This window comes from Rattus rattus, chromosome 9 (assembly GCF_011064425.1).
Source record: "Rattus rattus isolate New Zealand chromosome 9, Rrattus_CSIRO_v1, whole genome shotgun sequence".
NCBI classification, from domain to species: Eukaryota; Metazoa; Chordata; class Mammalia; order Rodentia; family Muridae; genus Rattus; species Rattus rattus.
The window spans coordinates 21,150,886-21,178,613 of NC_046162.1; positions in this window are offsets into that span (position 1 = coordinate 21,150,886).

Here is a 27,728-nt window from a genome sequence, read left to right on the forward strand (position 1 = left end):
AGGGTTTATTATACTTACTACAGCTAGGTCACACCGCCATCCCTGAGGGAAGACAGGCTGGAACTAAAGCAGGAGTCATAGTGGAGTGCTAATACTGCCTTATTAACCATGGCTCTTTCAATCTGTTTTCTTATAAAATCCGTGACCACCTCCTTCCCAGGGTTGCCACTGCCCACAGTGGTATGGGCCTTCCTACATCAATAATCAGTGAAGAAAATGCCCTACAGACTTAACCTACAGGCCATTTTGATAGAGACAATTCCTTACCTGAAATGTCCTCTTCCCAGTTGACCCTACTTTTTGTCAACTTGTGTGTGTCTAGCAAAACAGCCATAGCCCAGTGGTTTGGAAAACGCCTGGTTATTTAGACATACACCTAAGATATTTTCACCTTCCGACTGGGCATTTGGCTGATTACAAAATTTAAACCTACAACTACCTCCACACAAATGCAAATCTGTAAGGTATACATCTTTATAAAAATGGATAAGTAGATATTAAGGAGTGACTGGCAGAAAATGGAATCTAAATTGCTTGGATTTATTAACCTAACTACAAAAGTTAAAATATTTGACTAGTATTTAAAATCGTTCTTCTGATTAATCAAGTTTTTACAGGCAAGAGCTAGAAACAGACCCCTGTTTCCCCAGTATCCCACCCTGCATCGAGTTTCTTCTGGACAATCATACACCCCCCCCTCCCAGCTGAGGACGGAACCCAGGGCCTTTTGATTGCTAGGCAAGCCTCTACCACTGAGCTAAATCCCCAACCCCTTCTGTTTTCCTTTTTAAAATTTAATTTTATTTATTTACATTCCAAGTGTTGCTCCCCTTCTGGTTCCTCTCTATGATTCTTCACCCCAACCCCCATTCCCTTTGCTTCTGAGAGTGTGCTCTCACCTCACCCTGCTAACATCTCCCTTCCCTGTGGCATTAAGTTTCTACAAGATTAAGCACATCTTTTCCCACTGAGGCCATATGAGGCAGTCCTCTCCTACATATGTAGTGGGGACCACAGACTAACCCATGAATTCTCTTTGGTTAGTGCCCTATCCTCTGGGAGCTCAGAAAGTTCTGAGTTAGTTGAGACAAAAAAAATGGAGCAGAAACTAAAGGAAAGGCCATCCAGAAAGAGGCCCAACTTGGGATCCATCCCATGTGAAGGCAACAAGCCCTTACACTGTTACTGATGCCATGTTGCACTGGCAGACAGGGGCCTAGCATGGCTGTTCTCTGAGATGCTCTACCAGCCGCTGACAGAGACAGATTCTGATCCTTATAGCCAACCATTGAACTGAGGTTGGAGACCTCTATGGAAGAATTAGAAAGTTATGAAGGAGCTGAAGGGGTCTGTAACCTCATAGGAAAACCGGAGGTTCTCTCTCTCTCTCTCTCTCTCTCTCTCTCTCTCTCTCTCTCTCTCTCTCTCTCTCTCCTTTCTCTCTCTCTCTCTCTGATATCTATATCTATATCTATATTTATATCTATCTATCTATCTATCTATCTATCTATCTATCTATCTATCTCACCTTCAAAGGACTTTCAAACGACTCTGGCATCACCCATCATAAATTTACATATGGATAATGTCCAGCTTGAGCCTTCTAGTTATATATGTTTATAGCAAAAAAAAAAAAAAAAAAAGATGTTTTACACATGCAAAGAGATACTCACAAGGCTGAACTTTTCCTCCCTGTCTTTAATATGGAAAAAACTGATCTAGCTCATCCTGTCAGTATGAGAATAATTCATAATAATATTTTCCTATGTGTTGTAGTATATATCTGTAATTATAACATCCATAAATGTAAGACAGAAAGGTTTAAAATTCAAGCTCAACCCCGGTACGCAGGAAGACATTGTAAAAGACAAAGAAAAGAAGCAAATGATTCTGTTTCATAAATACTACGCTACAAGTGAGACTGTCATAAAAACAAAGACACATAACAAATGTATTTCCTACAGCAGCATGAGGGTATGGAAAAGCCCTTCCTGAAAGAAGGAGACAGTCCGTCCCTGAGAGAGTCTAAGTGGTGAAAAAGCTCTGTAGGGATGATATATCAGAGGAGAAAGAGCAGTGCACAGTGCCCTGCTGAGAGTTCTAGTAAGTACTAGCGCTTACTGATCCATGAATCTATGCGAGCCAACTATTGGGGCAGAACAAAGAACCACCTGCAGGGGAACTGTGAAGGGCATTGTCTCCAAGATACACAGACAGTCAACAGCAGGGGCTCTCTGTGCTAGGCTCCAGTAATCAGCAGGAAATATTGTATTGTTCCTCTATCCCTGGGAATATGAACACCTAAACTGTTAAGGAGTACCATGCCAAGAAATGTGCATGCTTCCTGTAACACGTCTAGTAATATGTGATGTGTTTATAAAGACATAAAGAGAGGGGTGGGGATATGTTCTATGGAGGTGTAGTCAGGTATGGGAGAAAGGGGTGCCTCTGACGGCCCATCCTTTCCCTCTGAGAGACCAGCCACAAGATGGTTGTAGTATAGAATAGAGTTTATTCCGGGCATGGGGAGGGGAGGTAGGGAGGGTAGTAGGGTGGAGAAAGGCAGGGAGGGAGGGAGGAGGGGGAGGGAGAGAGAGAGAGAGAGAGAGAGAGAGAGAGAGAGAGAGAGAGAGAGAGAGAGAGAGAGAGAGAGAGAGAGAGAGAGAGACAGAGAGAGACAGAGAGAGAGACAGAGAGAGACAGAGAGAGAGACAGAGACAGAGACAGAGACAGACAGAGACAGAGAGGAGGAGGAGGAGGAGGGAGGGAGAAGAGGGAGGGAGGAAGGGAAGGAAGGGAAGGGGAAGGAAAGGAAAGGAAGGGAAGGGAAGTAGAGACCGGTTATGAGCAGTGGAGAGAGAGGGGAAGGGAATGGAGAGAGAGATTGGGAGCAGGAAGGGAAGCGCACAAGAGAGTAGCAAGAGAGAGAGGAGGGGGCCCAGTAGTCCCATTTCTTTTTTTTTTTTTTTTTTTTTTATTAACTTGAATATTTCTTATATACATTTCGAGTGTTATTCCCTTTCCCGGTTTCGGGCAAACATCCCCTTCCCTCCTCCCCTTCCTTATTGGTGTTCCCCTCCCCACCCTCCCCCCATTGCCGACCTCCCCCCAACAGTCTGGTTCACTGGGGGTTCAGTCTTAGCAGGACCCGGGCTTCCCCTTCCACTGGTGCTCTTACTAGGATATTCATTGCTACCTATGAGGTCAGAGTCCAGGGTCAGTCCATGTATAGTCTTTAGGTAGTGGCTTAGTCCCTGGAAGCTCTGGTTGCTTGGGATTGTTGTACATGTGGGGTCTCGAGCCCCTTCAAGCTCTTCCAGTTCTTTCTCTGATTCCTTCAACGGGGGTCCTATTCTCAGTTCAGTGGTTTGCTGCTGGCATTCGCCTCTGTATTTGCTGTATTCTGGCTGTGTCTCTCAGGAGCGATCTACACTTCTGCACTTCTTTGCTTCATCCATCTTGTCTAATTGGGTGGGTGTATATATATGGGCCACATGTGGGGCAGGCTCTGAATGGGTGTCCTTCAGTCTCTGTTTTAATCTTTGCCTCTCTCTTCCCTGCCAAGGGTATTCTTGTTCCCCTTTTAAAGAAGGAGTGAAGCATTCACATTTTTGATCATCCGTCTTGAGTTTCATTTGTTCTAGGCATCTAGGGTAATTCAAGCATTTGGGCTAATAGCCACTTATCAATGAGTGCATACCATGTATGTCTTTCTGTGATTGGGGTTACCTCACTCAGGATGATATTTTCCAGTTCCAACCATTTGCCTCTTAATTTCATAAAGTCGTTGTTTTTGATAGCTGAGTAATATTCCATTGTGTAGATGTACCACATTTTCTGTATCCATTCCTCTGTTGAAGGGCATCTGGGTTCTTTCCAGCTTCTGGCTATTATAAATAAAGGCTCGATGAACATAGTGGAGCACGTGTCTTTTTATATGTTGGGGCATCTTTTGGGTATATGCCCAAGAGAGGTATAGCTGGATCCTCAGGCAGTTCAATGTCCAATTTTCTGAGGAACCTCCAGACTGATTTCCAGAATGGTTGTACCAGTCTGCAACCCCACCAACAATGGAGGAGTGTTCTTCTTTCTCCGCATCCTCGTCAGCATTTGCTGTCACCTGAGTTTTTGATCTTAGCCATTCTCACTGGTGTGAGGTGAAATCTCAGGGTTGTTTTGATTTGCATTTCCCTGATAACTAAAGAGTTGAACATTTCTTTAGGTGTTTCTCAGCCATTCGGCATTCCTCAGCTGTGAATTCTTTGTTTAGCTCTGAACCCCATTTTTTAATAGGGTTATTTGTCTCCCTGCGGTCTAACTTTTTGAGTTCTTTGTATATTTTGGATATAAGGCCTCTATCTGTTGTAGGATTGGTAAAGATCTTTTCCCAATCTGTTGGTTGCCGTTTTGTCCTAACCACAGTGTCCTTTGCCTTACAGAAGCTTTGTAGTTTTATGAGATCCCATTTGTTGATTCTTGATCTTAGAGCATAAGCCATTGGTGTTTTGTTCAGGAAATTTTTTCCAGTGCCCATGTGTTCCAGATGCTTCCCTAGTTTTTCTTCTATTAGTTTGAGTGTGTCTGGTTTGATGTCCCATTTCTAATGAGTCAGACCTACCTGGCTGTTGCCAAGTAACTGTAGGGCAGAGCTAGATAGATATGCATCTCAACCAACAAACAGCCAAATTTAGCAAGGTTTAAGACACAATGTCTTTTACCACAGAAAAAATGCATTCAGGAAAGTTAAAGTAGCAATCACAAAATAAAGGGAAGAAGCTTTTAAGTGTGCTTCTCAAATAAGTTGAATAATATAAGCTGACTCAGATATTAGAGTTTGCTTAGCAAGATATTAGATCTGTTATTTAGTATTGAGGTCCATATTATACTCCAAAGTTAGGTGGACAGATGGGGATCTAAAAATGAACAGCTTCAAGTTGTAGAGACAATGGGGTTTAATGACAGTAGGCAGCGTTAAAAAGAAACTCAGAGCTTAAAGACACAGCAATAACATCAGATGAAAACAAGAGTGAAGAAGACTTCATATAGCAATTCTAAGACTAGCTAGGACCTGTCAATCAGGTGCAAGTGGTCTAATGGGTGCAAAAGGGAATGAGAGAAAAACACATTTGAAACTAAATGATTCCAAAGAGGTGAAATTCATTTAAAACTCTTCATGTTCCTATGTAAGGAGCAAGGCCAGCCCTTTGGCTACAAGAGACATATGATAATAATATCATCTCATCATCCAAATCGCTCAAAACCAGTAACAAAAATAAAACTAAAACATACTCTTATGTATAAAGGAACAAAGAATGGTATCAAGTTCTTTTTAAAAACAAAATGCATGGAAAATCAGAGGAGTAGGAAGTGATATTCAAAGGTACCAACTTAGGACTGAAAGAGCTTGAAGGGGCTTGAGACCCCATGGAACAACAATGCCAACCAACCAGAGCTTCCAGGGACTAAGCCACTACCCAAAGACTATACATGGACTGACCCTGGGCTCCAACCTCATAGGTAGCAATGAATAGCCTAGTAAGAGCACTAGTGGAAGGGGAAGCCCGTGGTCCTGCTAAGACTGAACCCCCAGTGAACGTGATTGTTGGGGGGAGGGTGGTAATGGGGGAGGATGGGGAGGGGAACACCCATATAGAAGGGGAGGGGAGGGGTTAGGGGATGTTGGCCTGAAACTGGGAAAGGGAATAACAATTGAAATGTAAATAAGAAATACTCAAGTTAATAAAGATGAAAAAAAAGGTACCAACTTACGTAGGTAGGTAGGTAGGTAGGTAGGTAGGTAGGTAGAAAGAGAGATAGATAGATAGATAGATAGATAGATAGATAGATAGATAGATAGATAGATAATTTCATAGCATTTAAAGTTCTTGAAAATATCTTGCAGAAACAAAGGAAACTCCTTCTGAATCAGCATATTTTCAGAAGTGCATATTCAATGATTATATATACACATATATATACATATATATGTATATATACATATACATACACACACACATACACACACACACACACACACACACATATATATATATATATATATATATATATATATAGAGAGAGAGAGAGAGAGAGAGAGAGAGAGACCTAAGATATCACAGAGTTAGCTAATAGAGAAACTAAAAATATGCACTTTTATCTTTTAATGACTCCAAAAAAGTCTAGTGACGGGGATGAGAAAAATTCAAGAACAAAGACTACATACAATACACCAAAAAGTGAACAGGTTGATGACATCTTTAGATTCTAGCATTCCGAAGATCAGCATAAAAGCATGTATCTAATATGTCTCATGCAGGATGGCAATATAGGGTAGAATCAAACCCCAGAAGCAGATTAACCATGTGCTGCAGGCAGCAAAGTTATTTAATATGGAAGAATGAGATATGAAAGACACAAGCATAGAATAAATGACAGTAGATCTGTATTGTGCTAAGAACATGTCAACACTTACACACATGCTGAAATAGCCCTTAAATGGCAAATTCTAGTTCCATGATTATGGTGGTGATAATGACGATGACATGTTTTTTAATGAAAGAAAAGGATCAAGTTATCCATACACTATTGCAAACTTTTATTTATCTAATAAGGGAACTTGAAAAGAAACATATGAAACAGAAATAACAGGACAAATTCTTTATTTCAATTTATAGCCCAGAGTTTTAATATCCTTAAAATAGTTAATGTAGATACCACCAAATAGGTATGTAAAATAAGTCAGAAAGAAGTAATAACCAATTTGCAAATTTACCTGGAAAATTATGAAGTGAGAAGTCTTTCCCACCAAAGTTGTACAGCAATCATTATTTTCATGTTTATGCCAATGCTACAGAAAGATTGCCAATACAGCCACCAATAGTCATAGCCTAGAAAATTCTAAATACAACTTTAGAAAACCAATGCAAAAATCTTGTAAGGCATATCATACATCATTACCATATAAGATTTATGTAGCAAATATACATCCATTGTATGTCAATGTTACTCTGATTATTAAAGAGAATTAAACTAGAAACATCTTAAAGATGTCAAAATAAAGAAAAAAAGAAAAGAAAAGCATTTGGCAAAATACAGTAACCATTCTGTGACAAGGACCTTCCCCTAATGAATAAAAATTTCAGGGGACCAATCACTTGACGAGGAGTAGGCAGGACTTCCAGGTTGGAGACAGGAAGAGGAGAAAAGGAACTTGAGGCTTTGGGGATGAAGAGGGAGCTGGGGATGTAATGAACTAGAAGTCCCTGGGTAGATAGTGGAACCATCAGGATCCACACAGGAGGACTTAACTTAGTATGGCTTACTAATTAGGATGTTGGGTGCACCCAGCAATTGAGTTACCTGTTAATTCTAAACTAAGTTTGTGTGGTGTTTTCCTTCATGGGGCGACTCAACTGAGTTTAAAAGAAAGGACCAGGGCAGGCGGGATTTGGATGCATGGGGCTGGTGTAGCATCCATGCATGGTGTAGCAACCTGCCATGGGAACTTAGCTAGTATTGTGGAGCAAAGGGTCAGAGAGTTATTGAGATGAGAACACCCTGCTAGTGCCATGGGGCCTGCTAGTGCCCACAATAGCATGAGATGAAACATTCTTTTTTATTATTTGACACGACATCATTCCTTATACAATACAAAACAAATGAGAAATATGATATCTCCCAAATTTGAAAAGTACATCTAAGAAAATCCTCAGTCAATGATGGTAACAGTGAAATGCTAAGTGCTTTTGTCTAAGGGCCTCCCCTTAGACAAAAAGATATTATACCCCAAACTTCTATACAATAGTTCTTCCTAATATGGTCGATAGACTCAACACCATGTCAGGCAACATACCATCAGACTATTCTGACAAAGCATCCAAATTCTTTCCACATTTTTTATTGCAAATAAAGGGACCATTATAACCAAAATAAATTATAAAGTAGTCAAAGATGAAGAGGTATCAATCCCCAATTTTAAGATTTTTGCCTTCAGGATTTATCCCAAAGCCACAGAACTAAGACAAGATGCAGTTAGTAACAGCTAGAAATATGCATGGACAATCACCTCTTAGGAAACGTCCAAGATAAATCAGTAATGAAAGGATATTATTCAATATGTCACGCTCTATTTATACAACCTTCAGGCCAAATATCAGCTTCCAATTGAAGCTACAATCTGTAAATAAAAACTTATTGCAAAAGTATTATAGGCATAAATACATGCTTGAATATGAAAATTTTACCAAACCACATACCAGAAAATCTCATGTCATTGGACACATAATATTTAAACATGCCATCAATAGCATGCTCCATAAGACTATAATAAATTATAATTCTAAACAAACAAATAAAAATCCCTTCAAAGACACTGTTAGAGGCATGAAAGGCAAATGCTATCCTGAGAAAACTATGCTTGCAGTATGTTTGATAAAAGAATTATACACCCGACTATAGGAAGACCTTTCAAAACTCAGTAAGGAAATATCCTAACATTCAACTGATAAAAATAGATTTTAATAAGTATAAGATTAAAAAAGATAAATGAAAATTGGTATGAATGTATACATATATGCCATAAAACTACTAGGGAAGTAGAAATTTAAATTTTATTGTAATGTTAGGACACACTATTAGGATAGCTACATGAACAAAAATTGTCCTGGCCAAGAATTGGTTAGGATAGGTAGGCAGTAACCACCCTAGATCATCTTCAGTTAATGCAAGATAAATAAAATAGAGGAATTCAAGACAGGAAACATTGGAAAGAACATGATCTCCAAGAGATATTGTCCTAAATGAATGAATCAGGTTCAAGGAATCCTTCTTCCCTTGCAACTAGAGCCATCATATATTGCTTGGTTCTACATCCCATAATTTAATTCAACTACTATCAACAGTGATTATTTATGTTGTCTCCACATCTTTGTTAAAATAAACATACCACAGTGTACATCTTTATAGACGTGGCTTTGAGATGCCTGCCTGTTGGATGGTTGGCCAGTACCAACTGGCCTCCCGCACAGTGACGGACCTGGCTGAAGAACACAGTGTGTACACAATGCATGATCACTGTACTTCTACGTGCATAGAACACACTCAGTTTCTTGATAACATGAAGAGTTGTGGAACACTCCTTGGGCTCTGTCTGCCATGTGTGTGTTCCTCCTTTCAAAACTATAGTAAATGTCATGTAAGCCTTACGATGGTTTGCTGTGAGATGTGGCTTGGGATGCCATTGCATTAAGAGGTAGTTTTGGACTGAGACTAATAGCAGAGAAGAATGCTCTATGTACAGCTAGACTGTTGGTGCTGCTGCTTATTCTGGGCTTGCATTCTTAACAAGTTGCTTAGCATGTTCCGTTATTTTGTTTCTTGACACGGCACTTAGCAATGCGTATTTCTGTCTCCTTCTCAAAAGCAGTTGGGTCTAGGTGAGAGGGGTTTAAATTATTCTCGTTTAGTTGTTTAGTTGGTAAGAAATGGAATTGAAGATTCGAACAATTCTTTTTTTTTCTGACAGAAAGGGCACACTCTAAGACATTTTTTTTTATTGCTGCGTTTAACCTAAATCATCCTCTGGAATCCGAAAATAAGGAGTAGATTACACAAAGAATTGAATATTTACACAATGAAGCATTCAGCCCACACACAGTTGAGACGCATATTCATAACTCATTAATTCAGATGAAATGGGGCTGTAATGCGTAATGATCCAAATTTTTCTCTCAACTGAGAATGTAGGAGGAGTTGAGAGAATCATATATGTTACTTTCTTGCTTCAAAATATTACATCAAATATGTGGGTTATTTTTTTATTTCTGGGCATTTGTAAGACTACAGCTCCACATTCCTTTTGTTCTTATCAACAGCCTCTTTTCATCTCTCTTCACCACAGGTAACATGCAGTTCACCCGTTCAAATGCTTCTTGCTGAGGTCTGATGGAGTTTCCAATGAGCTAGAACTTTGAGTGACTATGAGAAACAGCCCATCAATCCTCCTTAAGCATGTATGAGGTAACAACAAATGTCTGTTCTGTTTAAGCCTGTGAAATATAATTTGTTACTGTAGCACAGTCTCTACTTATCCTACTTAATACTTTCTTCCACTTTTGCAAACTCACAAAGATGTACACATGTACACACACACACACACACACACACACACACACACACAGGGGCAGGGGAGTGTCAAACACAGGAAGGTATGAGATACCAAAATAACATTTCCTTTTCACGTACTGATATAGTATCTTTTGACATTTGCGTTTTCCACACAAAAATATGTGCGTCTCTCATAGCTATGTATCTCGTAGCGAAAAATTTAAAATCATCTTCATACCTTTGGCATTATGTTGATCAAGATGGACTCCATATTTCAGCAAGTTACAAACTAGGTTTCGCAGAAGAGAACCTGTTTCTGGAATGTACTCTCAGCCTCCCTTTGCACTCCAGACTTACACAAGGACAGAGCTAGCCTAGCTAATGATGGACTGAGTCTGACCTACAAAACCTCTTCCCTTTCTGTAAGCAGTGACAAGCTGGGAATGGCGGGTAGGGGTGTGCAGAGAAGAGCAGACACATGGTTACAGGGGCTACCAGGGACCAGGTTCCTAACTGTAGCCAACATAAAGCTCCTGACTGTCTGTCCTTCTGTCCCTTCTGACGTCCATCTTTCCCACCATCTCTCTCAAAGTTTTAATAAAGCCATCAGGCATTTCCTTCGGTTTTCTGGCAACCAAGTCCCTTACTCTACTCCAGCACAGGTGGCTTTAAATTTTGTTTGTGACAAATTAATGTTTTTATTAAAACCTATGCTATTTGTTGTTCTCCTTGAAATACTTTAGTCTTTGTTTGATGTGTTTTAAATTTTCCAAAAGTGACTTTTGTTATACCTGGTCCAACACTATACAGAGATTTTTTTCCAATAAAAGAAACTTGTCTTTAGCTTTTAGAATTATACCAAATGCCTAAATATAGCTTTAAGCTCTAATGTACGCCCGTCTTAGGTCCACAAAATGAAAACCTTGTTTATAATTTTTAAATTTTTTATGAAGAAGGTATTAAAGTAATAGCTATTGACATCCTGGGCGTACCAACTGAGAGGAATTGATTTTTGATAAAGAGAGCCTTGAATCAATAGTTATTCAAACAGTGGTTGCCAAAGGCCTCTAAGAACCATGTATTGATTATTGATATGTCTGAGTTAATAAACCTATCAGTTATATTTCATAAAAATAACCCTAAATAATTTCTTTTTAGACCAGTATAAAACGAAGCTTCTGTTGTTTTTATGCTTCTGAGTAGGCATTAGTTTATTTGATTTTGACCTTGTATCTATGTATACAAGAGGTGAGAAAATTAGGTCAAGTGAGATGGTTCAGTGGGTAAAGGAACTTGGCAGTGTGAGGTTAATTCAACAGAACCCACCTGGGGGAAGGAGAAAATCAACTCAAGCAAGTTCTCTTTTGACCTCCACAAGTGTGCAGTAACATATGTGCTCATGCACGCATATGTTAAGTCTGTTTTTACCAACTAGATATTCTTTCTTCTGAATGGAAACACCAAATACTAGCTCAACTTCTGTGATCTTGGAATCAACCAACAGCAATCCCAGGTGAGAACACCCTGATCTCTGAGCATTAAATTGCTTATAAAAGAGTTGGGGATAAAAATACCTTATAAAAAAACAAAACAAAACAAACAAACAAACAAACAAACAAAAAACCAAAAACAAAAACTTGAGCTGTTTCAGAAATCATAGACTTTTGATTTACCCATTATGGCTGTGACCACAACACCTACACAAAAGAGCTGTTCAGAAAAATAAAATAGAGTCCTGAGAAGTAAAAAAGAAAACTTTTGCTAAGATTCCCACTGCTTCGTAATTAGGGACTTACACATTCTTTAAGGAAACACGTAATGACAATGGGATGCCTTTTTTTTTTTTTTTTTTTTTTGTTCTTTTTTCGGAGCTGGGGACCTAACCCAGGGCCTTGCCTTCCTAGGCAAGCGCTCTACCACTGAGCCAAATCCCCAACCCCAATGGGATGCCTTTTAAAGAGAGACTTCCTGAAATTGTGGATCATGGAGAAGAGCTCCCAGTGAAGAGATTGTATTAAATCTTAACTATGAGGTTTCTATGCTGAACAAATATTACTTGTTTCAAAGAGGGCATGCGTCTTCCCCCCCCCTTACTTCAGTCTCACAAAATTGAAAGTCAACATGGAATGTGTAGCATTCTCATATCCCCTGCTCCCAGGATCCCACGGATATTTCAGTTGCAATTTCACCCCTGTTTCTTTGTAAAACTCTTGATTAGCTCTAGTCTACACTTCCTCCATGCTTAATCTCTGTCCCTCCACAGGCATCCACACACATCCAGCGAGCCAGGGAAAATGGAATGGGGGAGAGAACAGGTCAGAGACAAAATGTCCTGCAAGACACAGTTTGCAAACTCTTCCTTGTTTGCTGAGGCTGTCTGTTTTTAAATAATGCACAAATCAACTTCACTGCTATAGAAATAATCAACACACGATCAAAACCTGGAGTTCCTAGTCATGCACATATCAAAAGCTGTAGGAATCCGACAGCTGGAGCCTGTCTCATTATTTCCCCATCCTTTGATGTGCCTTTCAGCCAAGTATCTTAGAGAATTACTTGCAGATATGTCTATCTACAAATTCTACATTGCTTATACATTATAGTTTCCAACAGAGATAAATACTGTAACTCAGTTCTCATTTTCAAAATAGAACCCCCTCTCTTTTTTTTTCATCTTCTATTATGCACACAATCTTGTAAATGACAGAGCAAAAATCAGCTGCATCTAATAAGGGAATCAAGTTTGTTATTGACTCTGAGATGTTAGTTTCCATTAGATCATCCATCACAGCTTTATTATGTGATCAACTGCCTAATTAATTTTGTACTGGGGTATTTAGACAGAACACTGAATGTTTCAGAGGGGTTTTGCTCTAATCCTGCACCTGCGGCCTCAGAGATTTAGAAACCCTCCTATCACAAGTTTGTACCGTGCCTGTAATCACTTCTGCCTCACTAGGATTCCAGCAATTCCGTCCAGCAGAATTCAGCAATATTAATTTCGGAAACACCAGAACATTTGCATCTGTGGTTATGTTTCTTTGGACTTTAATCAGATCAAAGTCATTGCAAGATATTAAGAGCGCTAGATACAATATTTTGTTCAGACAGTTTTAGTGGGTAAATCAGACACTGTTTTGATTTTTCTGTGCTTATCTGTTAATATGGACAGATGCAATCATGCTACTGTATAATGACTCTTGATTGCCAGCAGTATTTGATTTTGCAACCATTCGGTAGTGATAATTAAAGATTACGGGATATCCTATACAGTAATAATTAAAGATAGCTTTGCGAGCTTTATCACATGAATAAATGCCAGGGAAGAAGAATTGGTTCTCTAAAGTTCATTATGTAGTGTGTATTTTTGGAAGGCCATGTTTGAAAAGTATGAAAAAAGAGACATTTAGGTGCAGCAGGATTAGCTAAATCTGAGTTCATTTTGAAATTCTCATTGGTACCGGTTACCAAATGTTGAGGCTTTTGTTCTTTATTTGGGAATTATCAGCAGGAATGTGGTCTTCAGAGATACAGAGGAGGCAAGAAATATGCAGGCTTATACCTCACATGTAAGGAGGCGTTCATAAAGGCACACAGAGAATATTTAAATCTATGTTGAACTGGAGAAAGGAATAAATGCCTGTGATACTTGGTCTCTACTGCCTTAGAGGCAGGGCGTTTGAAGAGGTACAAAATCTCCCTCTTAAAACTTTGTTCCCTCCTAGGACTAAAACAGCGGCAAACCCACTTATTAATCATTTTTGTCAGTTAATTAGAAAACACCACAATGTCTTGTCAGAAAAAGTTATCTTGAAAGGAAAACCATCAAGGAGACAAGCCAATCCCAGCTGCCTCTGAAAGAATATTCTTGTAAAAGTTGAGATGCCATTGAAGTACAGCTTGCCCATTCAAATATCATTTTCAGATACAAAAACCCTCGTATCTGAAATTCAGATGTAAGTATTGGGTGCCTTGTAATGACACTTACTTAATCTGCCACTCCCATAGAATATCTATAGTTTCTAGAGAGCTCCTACACACCTTTCTTTCTTTCATCCAGTTTAAGAAAGGTTTAGATAGTCTAGATATAACTTTCTGTGTGCCTATTACTTTATGTGACGTGTCATGGGGAAGAACAAATAAGACTGACAGCAAAATCTTGTGAAAGGGAAACATCAAAGCCTGGAGGTGGGAGGGAGCTCTGTGGACTGGGCAGAGAAATCTTTCCTCACTTTCAATCTTCACCCAGGGCCCTTCTTGCTGGTTCTCAGTTCTGAAATAGTCAATACTTGAGGTAACGCCCTGTAGGTGGGAGGAAAGTTGTTGGACTATTAACCTCAGAGGCTCTAGTCTAGAGTTCATCAGAAAGGAGAGCGATGGTCTCCATCAACTTCTTAAATAGATTCGCCAAACACAAATCTGCTTTCGGCCCTCAATGTCATCATGGTGTAACAACCATGGAGAAATCTCCCTGAGAAACAACACAGATACTAGCTATCTGAAGATTCGAAGTTTCCTTATAGTATATGACACGCTCCGGGTAGGCCTGCAGCCCACACACAGCCACAGTCTAATGTAAACAGGAGACGACGGAAGGGCTTAGCACACATGCCATGCATGTTTTGCCAAACATCCATGGAGTTAACATTAGCTATTACCAAATAGGACTTCATGGTCCTTAGTCAATTCAACTTTTCAAGTTTATATTTATATGAAAATTCTGTAAACATTTTGACTAAATCCTGTCCTCTAGTGTATAAGGCAGCTTTACATAAACTTGAGTAAATTAAACCAGAAATGTGACATTCCTCAAAGCCTCAACGAGTGAGGTCTGTGCAGCTCAAGGAAAGGGAACTCAGGAGGACGTGTCCTGTGAATGTTAGCATTGTGATGTGTTATGTTTGTGACAGAAGTACTGGATGCTTCATAACAAAAGTCTTTTTAGGTTCTGGTTGAGCCAGCCTTGCTCTAAGGTTTTCCTTCTTTCTTTCTCTCTTTCTTTCTTTCTTTCTTTCTTTCTTTCTTTCTTTCTCTCTTTCTTTCTTTCCTTCCTTCCTCCCTCTCTCTCTCTCTCTCTCTCTCTCTCTCTCTCTCTCTCTCTCTTTCTCTCTCTCTCTTTCTCTCTCTCTTTCTTTCTTTCTTATCAAGATGCACATTTGATCCAATGAAACTAGTGGAGAATGGTTTGGTTACATTACACATCCTTGGAAGGAATGCACCAAACATACCTGCTGGCAGACCTGTATGAGTCAAACAGCTTCTCTTTGCCTGCCAGCATTCTTTCTGACTGGGTTCTTTGGTCACAGTGACCCAGAAACTCTTTAAACTTCAGTCCCACTATCAAACAGGGTTTGTTTTAATAGTTTTCATCATGAGGCATGCATGCCAATGCTTGTGTTCGTTGACTTGCCCAGAGAGTCCAGAAAAGGATGTCAGATCCCTTGGAACTGGGAGGAAGAGAAGCCACTGGACATGGGGCCTGGGAAGGAAATTCAGATCCCCTGCATTATCAGCAAGCTCTTCTGCTGAAGCGCGCGCGCGCGCACACACACACACACACACACACACACACACACACACACACACTGTCAATACGACATGAGACAAATCCATTTCTTAACCATTTAAAATGCATGGAACTATGAGATGATACTTATCTAATGTTAGTAACTCAATGATGACAATAAAATCAACAACCGTCCTCATAACTGTTTTACTTCCTTGTTTCTAACACAGGCCCCTGCATTTTGTTGTGTGGTTTCGCAAAGTAAATTCATGAAATACTTTTCTTGCATTCCAGCGGAATTCTCTTAAACAGTGAAGGCACACATTTCTCGGTCATTAGCTGACTTTCTTTCTTTTTTTTTTGGTTCTTTTTTTTCGGAGCTGGGGACCGAACCCAGGGCCTTGCGCTTCCTAGGCAAGCGCTCTACCACTGAGCTAAATCCCCAACTCCGTTAGCTGACTTTCTAAAACTTGGTTATGCTCCTATGTTTGGCACTTCTTTGTAGCAGAACCATTTAAATCACTGCTCAGTCTATAAATCGAACATTTACCTGAAATTGGAGGATATGAAATGCTAATATTAATTATTTTGTCTTAATGGTCATATCTCAGTCTTAATAATTATATTATGCCTAACGTACGTGGTAGTCTACTATCTAACAGTTTCAAGGATACTTAATATGCTTAATTCAATATTATGTATTCATAATGAGTAAACATGTAATTCACAATCACACAGACCTCTAAACACTTAGCAATTCTGTAATCATATTCAGTAATACAATTTAATAATTTTAAAACTCCTTTAGCTTCCAAACTGCTTCTCCCCTCCCCAGCATTTAGCAGCACAAAGACACTGACTCCATCTCCAGGATGGAATCTTTCCTCTTTTCTCTCCTTTCTCTCACAGGCTGACTTGCAGCGGGCACATGCTATTAAGCAGATGCTGGCATTTTGCGTGTGGCATTCGAGTGCTTGTCACTAAATTCCAGATAGCATGATTAATTTTGATCCTTATTCAGGATCCTGCCTAGCCTACATTCCAGTGAGTCCACTAGTAGTACATTTAATAATAAGAGGGTAGAGGGAGATGTCAAAGTACTTCCGAGGGAAATCTTCATTCTGTTTAAAAAGGGATGCATGCCATATATCGAAAAGCACCAATTAAAACATCTCTTGCCTCTGTTAAACCGACTGAATGTATAATAACGAATCTGTGTATAAAAACAGGGAATCCACACACTCTTTTCTCTCACACTTACATACTGTGAGTGAACTGCCAGGATGTATCTTTCTATAAAATAATGCATAGAGAATGGTGTTTCTGATGTTATCTTCTTTGCTCTGGTTCTGTGCCTTAGGAAAGAGATTTGTTTTCTTCACCAGAAAGAATGCTAGATGCAGTTCTGCTGACTCTATGCTGATGTTTTCTTTGCTCCAATTTGTGCAGTATAAAGCCAAACTATTTTGTGGCTCTACGCATGCCCGGTTAGGATAACAGTGCAAACCTTGATGAGCTCATCAGCGATCAACCTGTTTAGCAAGGTACAGACAGTTGCAGCTTTATACCTAGAAGTAGGTCAACTTTATCACTTCTATCAATTTTATCTCTTTGCTAGCAGGGGCAGAGGCATACAGGGGAGCCTCTTTGTGGAAAAAAATTGAGTTGGCAGTCAGTATACACGAAGGGGCCCATTCTGAAGTTGAACTTCTCTCCTTAAAAACAAAAACAAAACAAAACAAACAACGCTGAGTATTACATCTTGGTGTAAACATACACACACACACACACACACACACACACACACACACACACACACACACAAACCCAAGCTTCCTTGTACAAAACAAGGGCTGTGCATCTTGTCATGACTGTGAGCAGTTTTTCAGGAAACTTGGTGGAAAAAATTCAAATGGACATGAAGACTTGGTTAAGATCAATGCAAACATGACTGTTGCTAGGGCTTCTGAAAGTTTTGTCCATGATAGTAATATCTAAAATCATTCTTTGATCTTCCCATGGATTCATATAAGATTTTTTTTTTTTATTTGTGAATTATTTGTCCCACATCTAGTTTTTTTTTAGTCTCTTCTCTCTCTCTCTCTCTCTCTCTCTCTCTCTCTCTCTCTCTCTCTCTCCCTTCTTCTTCTTCTTCCTCTTCCTCTTCTTCCTCTTCTTCCTCTTCTTCCTCTTCTTCCTCTTCTTCCTCTTCTTCCTCTTCTTCCTCTTCTTCCTCTTCTTCCTCTTCTTCCTCTTCTTCCTCTTCTTCCTCTTCTTCTTCTTCTTCTTCTTCTTCTTCTTTTTTTTCTTCTTCTTCTTCTTCCTTCTTCCTTTTCTTCTTCTTCTTCTTCTTCTTCTTCTTCTTCTTCTCCTCTTCTTCTTCTCCTTCTTCTTCTTCTCTTCCTTCTTCTTCTTCTTCTTCTTCTTCTTCTTCTTCTTCTTCTTCTCCTTCTTCTCTCTCCCCCCTCTCTCCTCCTCCTCCTTCCTTCCTTATCAACTCTGCTGTAGATATTGGGGAAAATAAAACTTTTAATAAAATAACCATTTAATCAACATGTAGCATTATTCTATTTAGCTGGATTTTATAGGAAGGAAAATAACAACACAATCCAATCCTGTATAACTCTTGGTAGGAATACAAAACTAAATAATGACTCTTTTCCCTTAAAAATAGAATCTAGCTGGGAGATGATGGCACACATCTTTAATTCCAGCATTCAAGAGTCAAGAGGGACGCAGATCTCTGAGTGGGAGGCCATCCTGGTCTACAGAGAGAGTTTCAGGACAGCCAGAACTATATAGATGAACCCTGTCTTCAAAAACCAAAAATTATCTATCTATCTCTATCTATCTATCTATCTATCTATCTATCTATCTATCTATCTATCATCTATCATCTATCATCTATCTATGTATCTATCTATCATCTATCTACCTATCATCTATCATCTATCTATCTATCTATCTATCTATCTATCTATCTATCTATCTTTGAATCTATGTCACTATAACTTTATAAGTCAATCTATCATCTCTATATCATCTATCTATCTGTCAACTATATGCCATCTTTCTATCATCTTGTCTGCCTGTCTGTCTGTCTACCAGCTATCTATCTATATATCTGTAATCGTCAGAAAAATCATTTGCAATTTCTGGTCTTCTTTTGCATTTAATTTGTGATGAACCACTAAATCTGAAAAACATGCCCAGATTAAAACACTTAACATGTACATATGCTAATTATTAGATTTTTTAAAGGAATTAGAATAATAGACTGAGCCAGAAATGAGACCCATGGAGAGCCTTATTTCTTAATTAAAACACATGAATCCTAAATATGCTTTCTTGGCCAATCATATCATCTCTAAGGATATGCCATAAAAATCAGAGTGCACCCATATATTCCAATTAATGTTTCTATCTTGGCTGACTCACTGGGTAGGTTCAGGAAGCCAAAATATTCTAACCACTTCACATACATAGCATGAGAGCGAGGTCCAAACTTAGCCATGCTAACATTCTAGTACAAAATACAAAATATCAGGTGTAGTTCAAAGTAATACTGCAAATAACACACACACACACACATACACACAGAGAGACAGAGACAGAGACAGGCAGAGAGACAGAGAGAGACATAGACAGAGACAGAGACAGACAGACACAGAGACACAGAAACACAGAGACAGAGACACAGAAACACAGAGACAGACACGGAGAGACACAGTCAGAGAGACAGACAGAGAGACATACAGAGAGAAAGACAGACAGACCGACTGACAGAGAGACAGAGAGAACACAATGCTATTGCACCATAATATGTTTATGGAGACAGGAGACAGGAAACTCATGTTGGTTATGTATGTCAGTTACTATTTACAAATGCATGTGTGGCTTTTGCTATGACACAATGAGTGCACGAAGGCCATGAACCTGAAGGACAAATGGTTTAAAAGTGCTAACACAGCCTAGGATAAATGAACTCAAGGATATTTCTGTGCACCAAATTGTGTCATTTATTTATTCGGTTGGGCAATATCTCTGAAATAACAAATTCGTACGAGTTGAGCATATCTCTCTTTCATCCAAATATTCCACAAGCACTTGAATTTCACCATATGTCAGGACACTGGTGCCCAATTATACTGTTAGGAACAATCCCTTTAAACAAAGGCAGACAGATAATAGGAAGTAGGGGAGTATTAGAAATAATCATAGGGATTGAAGTATATTTTAGTTGGGCGAAATGCCTTTCAGGATACTATATGCTCTTAATTTGTCTTTCCCTCTGACTTGTTATTTTTCTTTTTTTTTCTTGCTATTTTTCTTAAATGTTGTTAATTTTTTTCTAAAACAAATGACGAATTTGGTCCCATGGCTATTGCTGCCTGGTACTTAGGTCTTTTCTTCATTGTCAGACACTGAGATGTGTATTTTTTTTCTTTAACCATCTGTCCATGCTCTGTTCGGGGGTGTGAGATGGTGGTGAATATTTTATGTGTGAGCAGGGAAGGTGCACATGCCAATGTCATGTGTGTGTGTGGGGTGGCATAGCATGTGTGTTGTGTGTGCTTTGCATGTGGTATGTTTGTAATATGGATGTGATCTTTGTGCATGTGTATTTTATATGTTTGTGTATACCTGGTATGTAGTGCTTGTGTGTGGTATAAGTGTAAATGTGTATGCTGTGTGTGTGTTCTCACCTTTCCAAGAATCCCCATCTGGTAAGTTATGCCTTGTTTCAATAACTTCATGGAGACTTGGAGTATTTTTTTTTAATGATGGAAAGAGAATCCCTTCAAGAGAATGACAAAGGGGATTCTTTTTTACAAAGCTTCTTTCTGGGACTCAGCACTCCCTGAGTAAATCTGATGTCTAGGCTCATAAATACACAGTATTAACCATTTTCTCAGTTGATTCTCATGACCACTAATGTTTGGAGACGAGTGCTTTCAATAATTTCACAGCTCAATAAAACCTCCGCTGTAGGTTAACGAGCAAATCTTAAATGGGAAGAATAAAGTGTCATTGTATTTGTTAGTAACACTTTGGTGAAGCCAGAGAAAAATACTGACTAAATGAGCTTTTGGAATTGTGCCTGGGTTTTTATTAATTCCTGTCATTTTTTCCCTACAATTGTGAAATATAAAAATGTGATGATCTGAATGGTGAGTCCATTATATGAACTGCATTTCTGAATACATGTGTGGACAACCATCTCATAACTACTGAAATGGAGATGCATTATATGTACTCATGCATCCATTTATACTTTTATTCTAATAATCATACACTAATTGCCCCATGTTTATGAAGCAATCATTATTTTAAATATGAGACTGAAAGGACAGGTAACATAAAATCTCTTCATGTAGGATCAAACAAAATCATAGTTAATGCTTTGGAGAACAAATACAGACAGTATTGTTTTATTTTATAAAATTATGAAAAATTTGAACATTATGAAAATTTTACAGAATTGAAGTTTCACAAAGCCATGCAAGAGGACCACAGACATTTGCCCAACTTTTAAGGAAATATGGAAGGTTCAGTCAGGGCTGTGTGGTAAGAACTTATCTTCCACCAGTGAAAGATCTGCCTGAGCCTGTAATGTAGCCTTGTGTAGGAGAGATGGTCTCAGGAAATAGCTTAGCAAGGCTCCATTTCATGGTGCATGGGAGATCATGCTAGAGGCAGAGCTTGGAGGATCTGTTGGAAGGTGCTCTTTTGCTTATGTCTGAGATGGGTTAAGGACATTGAAGTTGTTTAGCAAGATGAATAGAATTCACCATCAAACGGTGAAGCAATACCGTGACATGAGAAACAAAAGGGAAATGAACAAAAACTCAATTATATGATGCTCCCCTAACTCTATAAGAGTGTTGCTTTGTGGCCTTGGAATGTATAAGAAGTGTCACTACCAGCTACACTATATAAATTTAAAGGACTAGACCAGGGCTAGAATACAAACAGCTGTAAATGTTCCACCAAGAAGTTTAATGTTATTTCAAAGGAATCGAGTGAAATGAAGACATGCATAAATCAAGTGAAATTGTTTAAAGGAGATGTAGCATGGCCACGGGTCTCTTTCTTTTAAAACGATAACTGCACTGTGATTTTGTATGTCTTATATTATTTTTTATATCAATCTTTGGTTGTGTTTTACTATCATTATTATTATTATTATTATTTATATTGATATATAATTGTGTTCTATTGATGTATGTAATACTGTATAGTACCAAAAATATACTATCCATAGTTTCCTGACATAACATCTGAATCACATAGTCAAACTAAGGTAGGGAAGTTCACTAAAATTCACAATTGTGTTTGCATTATTTATAATACCAAGGGTAGTACCAAGTTATGATGAGATGGTAACACAATAATAAAGCCAAAAATGATTACAATAGATATCATGAAGGCTCATTTGCCAATAAAGCACTAACATTAAAGTGGGAGGAAGAGATGATGAAGCCATAGGCACAGGTCGTGACACACCTGCAGACACGGGTGGGCTTTATAGGGGTCATGGGCTGAGGATAATTGATTTGCTTTGAGAGGTTTACTTTATATTTATTTCTCTGTGCTTACTTAATGCTTACTTAATTTACAGAAGTGTTTTTTTAAAGTACTAAGAAACTGGAAAAGCAATTAGATAAATAAATGATAAATATATGTGTATGCATATATCCCTTCAGCATTTCAACTGGCAATTACGAGTTAAGTGTAAAATTATTTTAATTAAAATTTAAAAGGCTTTACCTTCTCTTAATAAAGAGGTCCCAATTTAAGTAATAAAAATCTTCTAATAAAACTAGTCAAGTGTTATTGCCAATGTTAATCCATATCTCTTAGAATTGTTTCTCCTAAATTCTTTTTTTTTAATCAAAATAAATTTTGCAGTTGAAATTTTAGGTGTGAATTTGCTCTAGTAATTTACATTTTTCTACATCTACAAAACCGTACACAGTTTGCTTGCTCTAAAGCCATGTATATTTCAAACATCTCTTAAAGTAAAGACAAAGTAAAGAAGTTGAGTACTTGGGATACATTTTAGCTAATAATTATCTACTTTTCTAATTCATCCTCAAAGCCAACTCAATTTTTATTCTTTCATTCTTATACTGTATAATATTCAACACTTTTTAACTATGGTTTTAGATATAAAACTGCTTGAGATGAACAAACTATGTAAGACCCGCAGTGAAATCTGGGCACTGTGAGCCTATGATCCCAGCACTTGGGAGGGTATGGCAAGAGAACAGAGAATTTAAAGACAAGCCTGGCTATAAAAGGAGACCCTAATTCAAAGCACAAAGAGGGACTGAAAGGACCAGAAGGACGGACATGTCCTAACCTCTCCTATTACCTTACACATGAGGCAAAGAGATTCTAAGATAAGGCCCTGATGTTGAAGCAGTAGACCAGTGCTCTTTGCCATCTGAAGACAAATTCTAGAGAGCCATTCCAAAAGACTTTCTAATTCAGTCTCCCTACTGAATTTTTTCAATGGCCCCAGTCTCCCAATACATTTGAATATTGTGATTGCCTCTGGCTTCAGAATCTGAATGAAAGGGTGATGTTTTGTTTGGTTTGGAAACAGGGCCTGACCATCCTGCCATGCTGGTCTGGAACCTCAAGGCTCAAGTAATCCTTCCACTCCTGCCTTCCAACAGCTGGAACTATGTATACACCAGTGGGCTTGGCTAGGAGGTCTTGATACTACGCTATCAACTACTGCTATCAACAGAGCAAAGCCAAAGTAACTGATTTATATGAAAGGGGCTATCTTGGAAGAACACAGAACAGGTCCTCAGAGAGATGGGCTTTGTCAATGTTAGAAGTTGTCACAACAGGACTCAGACAGCTCAAAGCAGAAGATGACATGAGGTGCCGTCTTAAATTTTCTACAGGAAGGATTCAGGGCAAACCATTATCCATCTTTATCTGACTGCTTAAAATTTAAATGTGGAATAAGCAAGTTTAACTTGGTGTAATCTCGGTCACATAATCATCCACCCTGGGCTCAGGGAAGTAAGTTATCTCTAGGGGCAGTCGTAGCAAACTCCAGAAAAGAGGACATAAATGAAGAAGTTCATTAAAGGCCCATAAAATTAATGATTTCATTCCAGAATGGGGATGGAATCCTGGGAAGTAAAGGCTTGTCTGTAAAGCTATGCAATGTAAACCAATGAATGAGTTTTGTTTCTGTGTTTTTTTTTTTAAATCACAGCACCCCTCCCTAGAAATGCCTAATTTATGCCTAACTGTCAGGAATCAGACAGACATAACATGCTAGAATTGCAGTTGTTCCTGACATAGGCACAACTTGTACATATAATGTAGTTACAGAAACCACGGAGGAATGGCAAAGGCTAATTTACAGTAATAAATGCCAAAGTGGTAATAAAATTTTATAGCAAAACCATACCACTTTAAAAAAAAAGTAGAGAAGAAACGTTTAGCATTCCATATAACAATGTATGGCAGCCTCGTAGCAGGCAATACCTTCTACTTGTCGTCATGGCACTGCTTGATGAATACCTTCATGTCTCACTTTCTTGGGTGAGAATCCCAGTCCATCACAGCTGGCTGGCCCAGCCCCTCCTGCTTTCAACTGTGGGATTTGGATTTTGTCCTGGACAGTGCACAGCGCTCCAGATGGGTCTGGGAAAGATGCCACGAGCCTCACTTACTATCCCAACATGATTTTATGGCCTTATGTTGGAGTACTGTGCAACACTAGCCAGCCTGGATGACACTTTTAGTCAAAATAATGGCATACGGCACTGTCTTCATAGCCTGTCCATTTGGGAGGGAAAAAAAATAATCCCTGCTTGTTTTCTTAAAACATGGGGGCTGAGTGGCTGCTGCAGCTTCTGCAATGGGCACTCAACGCTAATGAGCAGTCGCCTATGGTGACCTATTCAGAATAGGAGACTCACAGTGTGACATTCTGTTTAAGTGGGCTAAATGATTGGACATCACTCACAGGAGTTTAAAGGTCTGAAGAGACGGCAAAATATTATTAATTCAATATCTCTTTAATGCTAAAAAAGTACGGCCATAGGGACCCTTTGACAATTTCTTGGGCTATCAGAATACCTAATTGGAGATTAATCTCTAATAACCTCTTAATACCATCCAGAAGTTCAAATGAAGTCCAAACAAGAAGGAAATTGTCAGTTCGGTCATGTCATTTACAGCTAATGCTATGGAAAACTGTTTAATTCAGTACATCAACAGGGAGGGCCATTTCAATTTTACCCCATCTCTGTCCAGCTAGATGCTAAAATTAGAAAATGATAATGCTTGTCTCTTGGTTTCACTTCTTCAGATACTGTCTGAGATGATGCTTCAGGTTTTATGTTGAGCATCGTCCCCAAGGGGAGCACTTCTCCCACACTGTGTTAAGTTAGGGCCTTGTCCACAGGTAACAATAGAAATTGAAATTATCAATCACCCTTTCCAGATACAGAACTGATAAAGAATATTCATCTTGCTTAGTAATAGATCTTTCTAAATGAAAAAGCACCGGACTCAGTAAGCAAATACTCACTTCCTCCTTGAAAACAATGAATGAATGAATGAATGAATGAATGAAGTAAATAAAATTATATTGAATCTTGAATTTCAAATCTGAGGTGAATATCATATATTTGTTCTTGCTTGACTACTATTATGTCACTGTAACAGAGTTTTGGGAGAATGGAATAGATTTTGGTAGCTCCATCGTCTCCAGACCTTGGAGAAGTTGTGCATTTGGTCATGTGCTTCTAGCTTGTCTGGGACTGTCAATGGGCAACCATAAGGGTTGTATAGGACATATACACAAATGAAAGCTTCAGATACTGACTTTCTTCACATTTCTTCTCCATATTATTTCCTCAGCCCAGTGTCTTACTAACCATTGCTTTACATTTATCTAGTCTAAGGGATATTGTCCATCAACTGGGGGTGGGGGAGTCTCTAGACAAGAGTAGAACACTCTAGAAGGACAGAGGAATATCATGGAAATAAAGAATCTCATTTCTTGCTTTTATGGCCTGAGTTGTATTTTTTCTTTTACCTTATATCAGTACATGTCTCCCCCTTTTTTTGCCATGTGAAAATTTCAAAGCTAACACAACCCAGCCATTGCTGGACCACATTCCCAGAACCCCACCCCAGACTCATTGGAGTCTTGGTGAACATCTCCTTCTCTTCATCACTGCAGACTTAACATGTCTGGTTTTTGGTTTGGTTTGTTTTTTTGTTGTTGTTGTTATTTTTGTTTTATTTTTAGGTATACTTCCTGTGAGAAACAGATATTTTGCAGTCATTAATTCTTAATATTCCTGCCTACTAATTGTAATTTACATGCATGTGTGGCCCTATTACTTCCAGCCTGATGGAAATTGATTTATTACCTTAGCTTTTTTGCCTCCAAATAATTCAAACATATTTGTAGTGAATTCATCTCTAGAAAATCTTCATTAAGATTCCCTTTGAAGGTGACTAGGGAGATGGTTGGGTGATTAAAGCCATGGACAGTCAGGTATTTCAACCTGTGTTAAGCTCCTAGAACTCAACATAAAACTTTGCACAGTAACACATAGCTATAAATCCAACAATCCTACATCAAGATGAGAGGCACAGACGGAAGAAACCCATAAACTTGTGAGACATATAACCTGCCTATGCACAGCAGAAAAAAACATGGACGGGAGGGGTTGGGGATTTAGCTCAGTGGTAGAGCGCTTGCCTAGCGCAAGGCCCTGGGTTCATTCCCAAAAAAAAAAAAAAAAAAAAAAAAAAAATAAAATAAAAAAACATGGACGGGCTGTCTCTAACCAGAATGAATGTGAAGGTAAGGACCAACACATGAGGTTGTTTCATGGCTTTCACCCATGTGTGGTAAGACACAAATACATATCACACACACACACACACACACACACACACACACACATACACACACACACAGAACATGCAAAAATACATTTTTTTAAAAAAATGAATATTTGATTCCTTGCAAGCTACTAATTGACTTCATGGTAAGCTATTCTAATGGAAATAGTTATCGTTTTAAAACCCGATTTCCAACTATACTGAGGTATGATGGCTGAAATTTCACGTGTAAGATGTGACTGACAACTCTACCTAATGTAACTCGGTTGACAGAGTCATCTATGTCAATAACCACACATACTTGTTACACATGTGTGTTGAAAACGTTGACAGTCTACATGCTCCGCAAAATTTCAAGTTATCCCAGTTTTGTTAACAGTAATCCATATTGTCTATTGCAATCCCAAATTCACTCTTTTAACAGCTGAAAGTTTCTATCCTTTGACCAATATTCTCAATTCCCCCTACTCCTGTCTGTTACCATTCCGCTTTGAGCGTCTGTAAGTTTGTATATGTCAATACCCTGTGGGTCAATTCCATCCATGTCTTTGTGCGTGTCAGGATTTTATTCATGTTTATATGACATAAATAATTTTCTGTACCATTTTATGTACAGTGTCTATGTGTACTCACACACAATCGGAAAAAATGACTATTTTTAAAATGGTATGGGAACACAAGCACACGATGAAGATCCCTTGGAAGTAGCCTGTGGTATAATGAAGGATCACTGACATGAGAAAGAATGGAAGAACTCCAAATCATCCTTCTCAATGGGAAAATTTTGTCTCCGCCAACCTGAAGTATGACACTGTTTGGAACATCTGTTAAAACATTTGCAGAGACTGACAAGATAGTTCAGTGGATAAAGTATTTGCCCCCACAAATATGAGGACCAGAGATCTGACTCCCCCCCAAATACACCTGAAGTTCAAGGGTGAGTGATAGCCTGTACTCCCACACTTAGGAGACAGAAAAAAGGGATCTCCTCAACAAGGGGTGCTATACTAGCCAGAATTGACCAGCCAGATTTAACTAGCCAGAATTGATTGGGTCCTCACTCAATGAGAAAAAGTTCCTCATAAATAAAGGGGAGAGCAATCATGGAAAGGATCAGACTTCACCTTCATATCTAGACATGTCTGCACATGTTTTAGATGAACCTCTTCTGTACACGCACCTGTCCCAAAGTGAACACACAGATTCATCCTCATATATA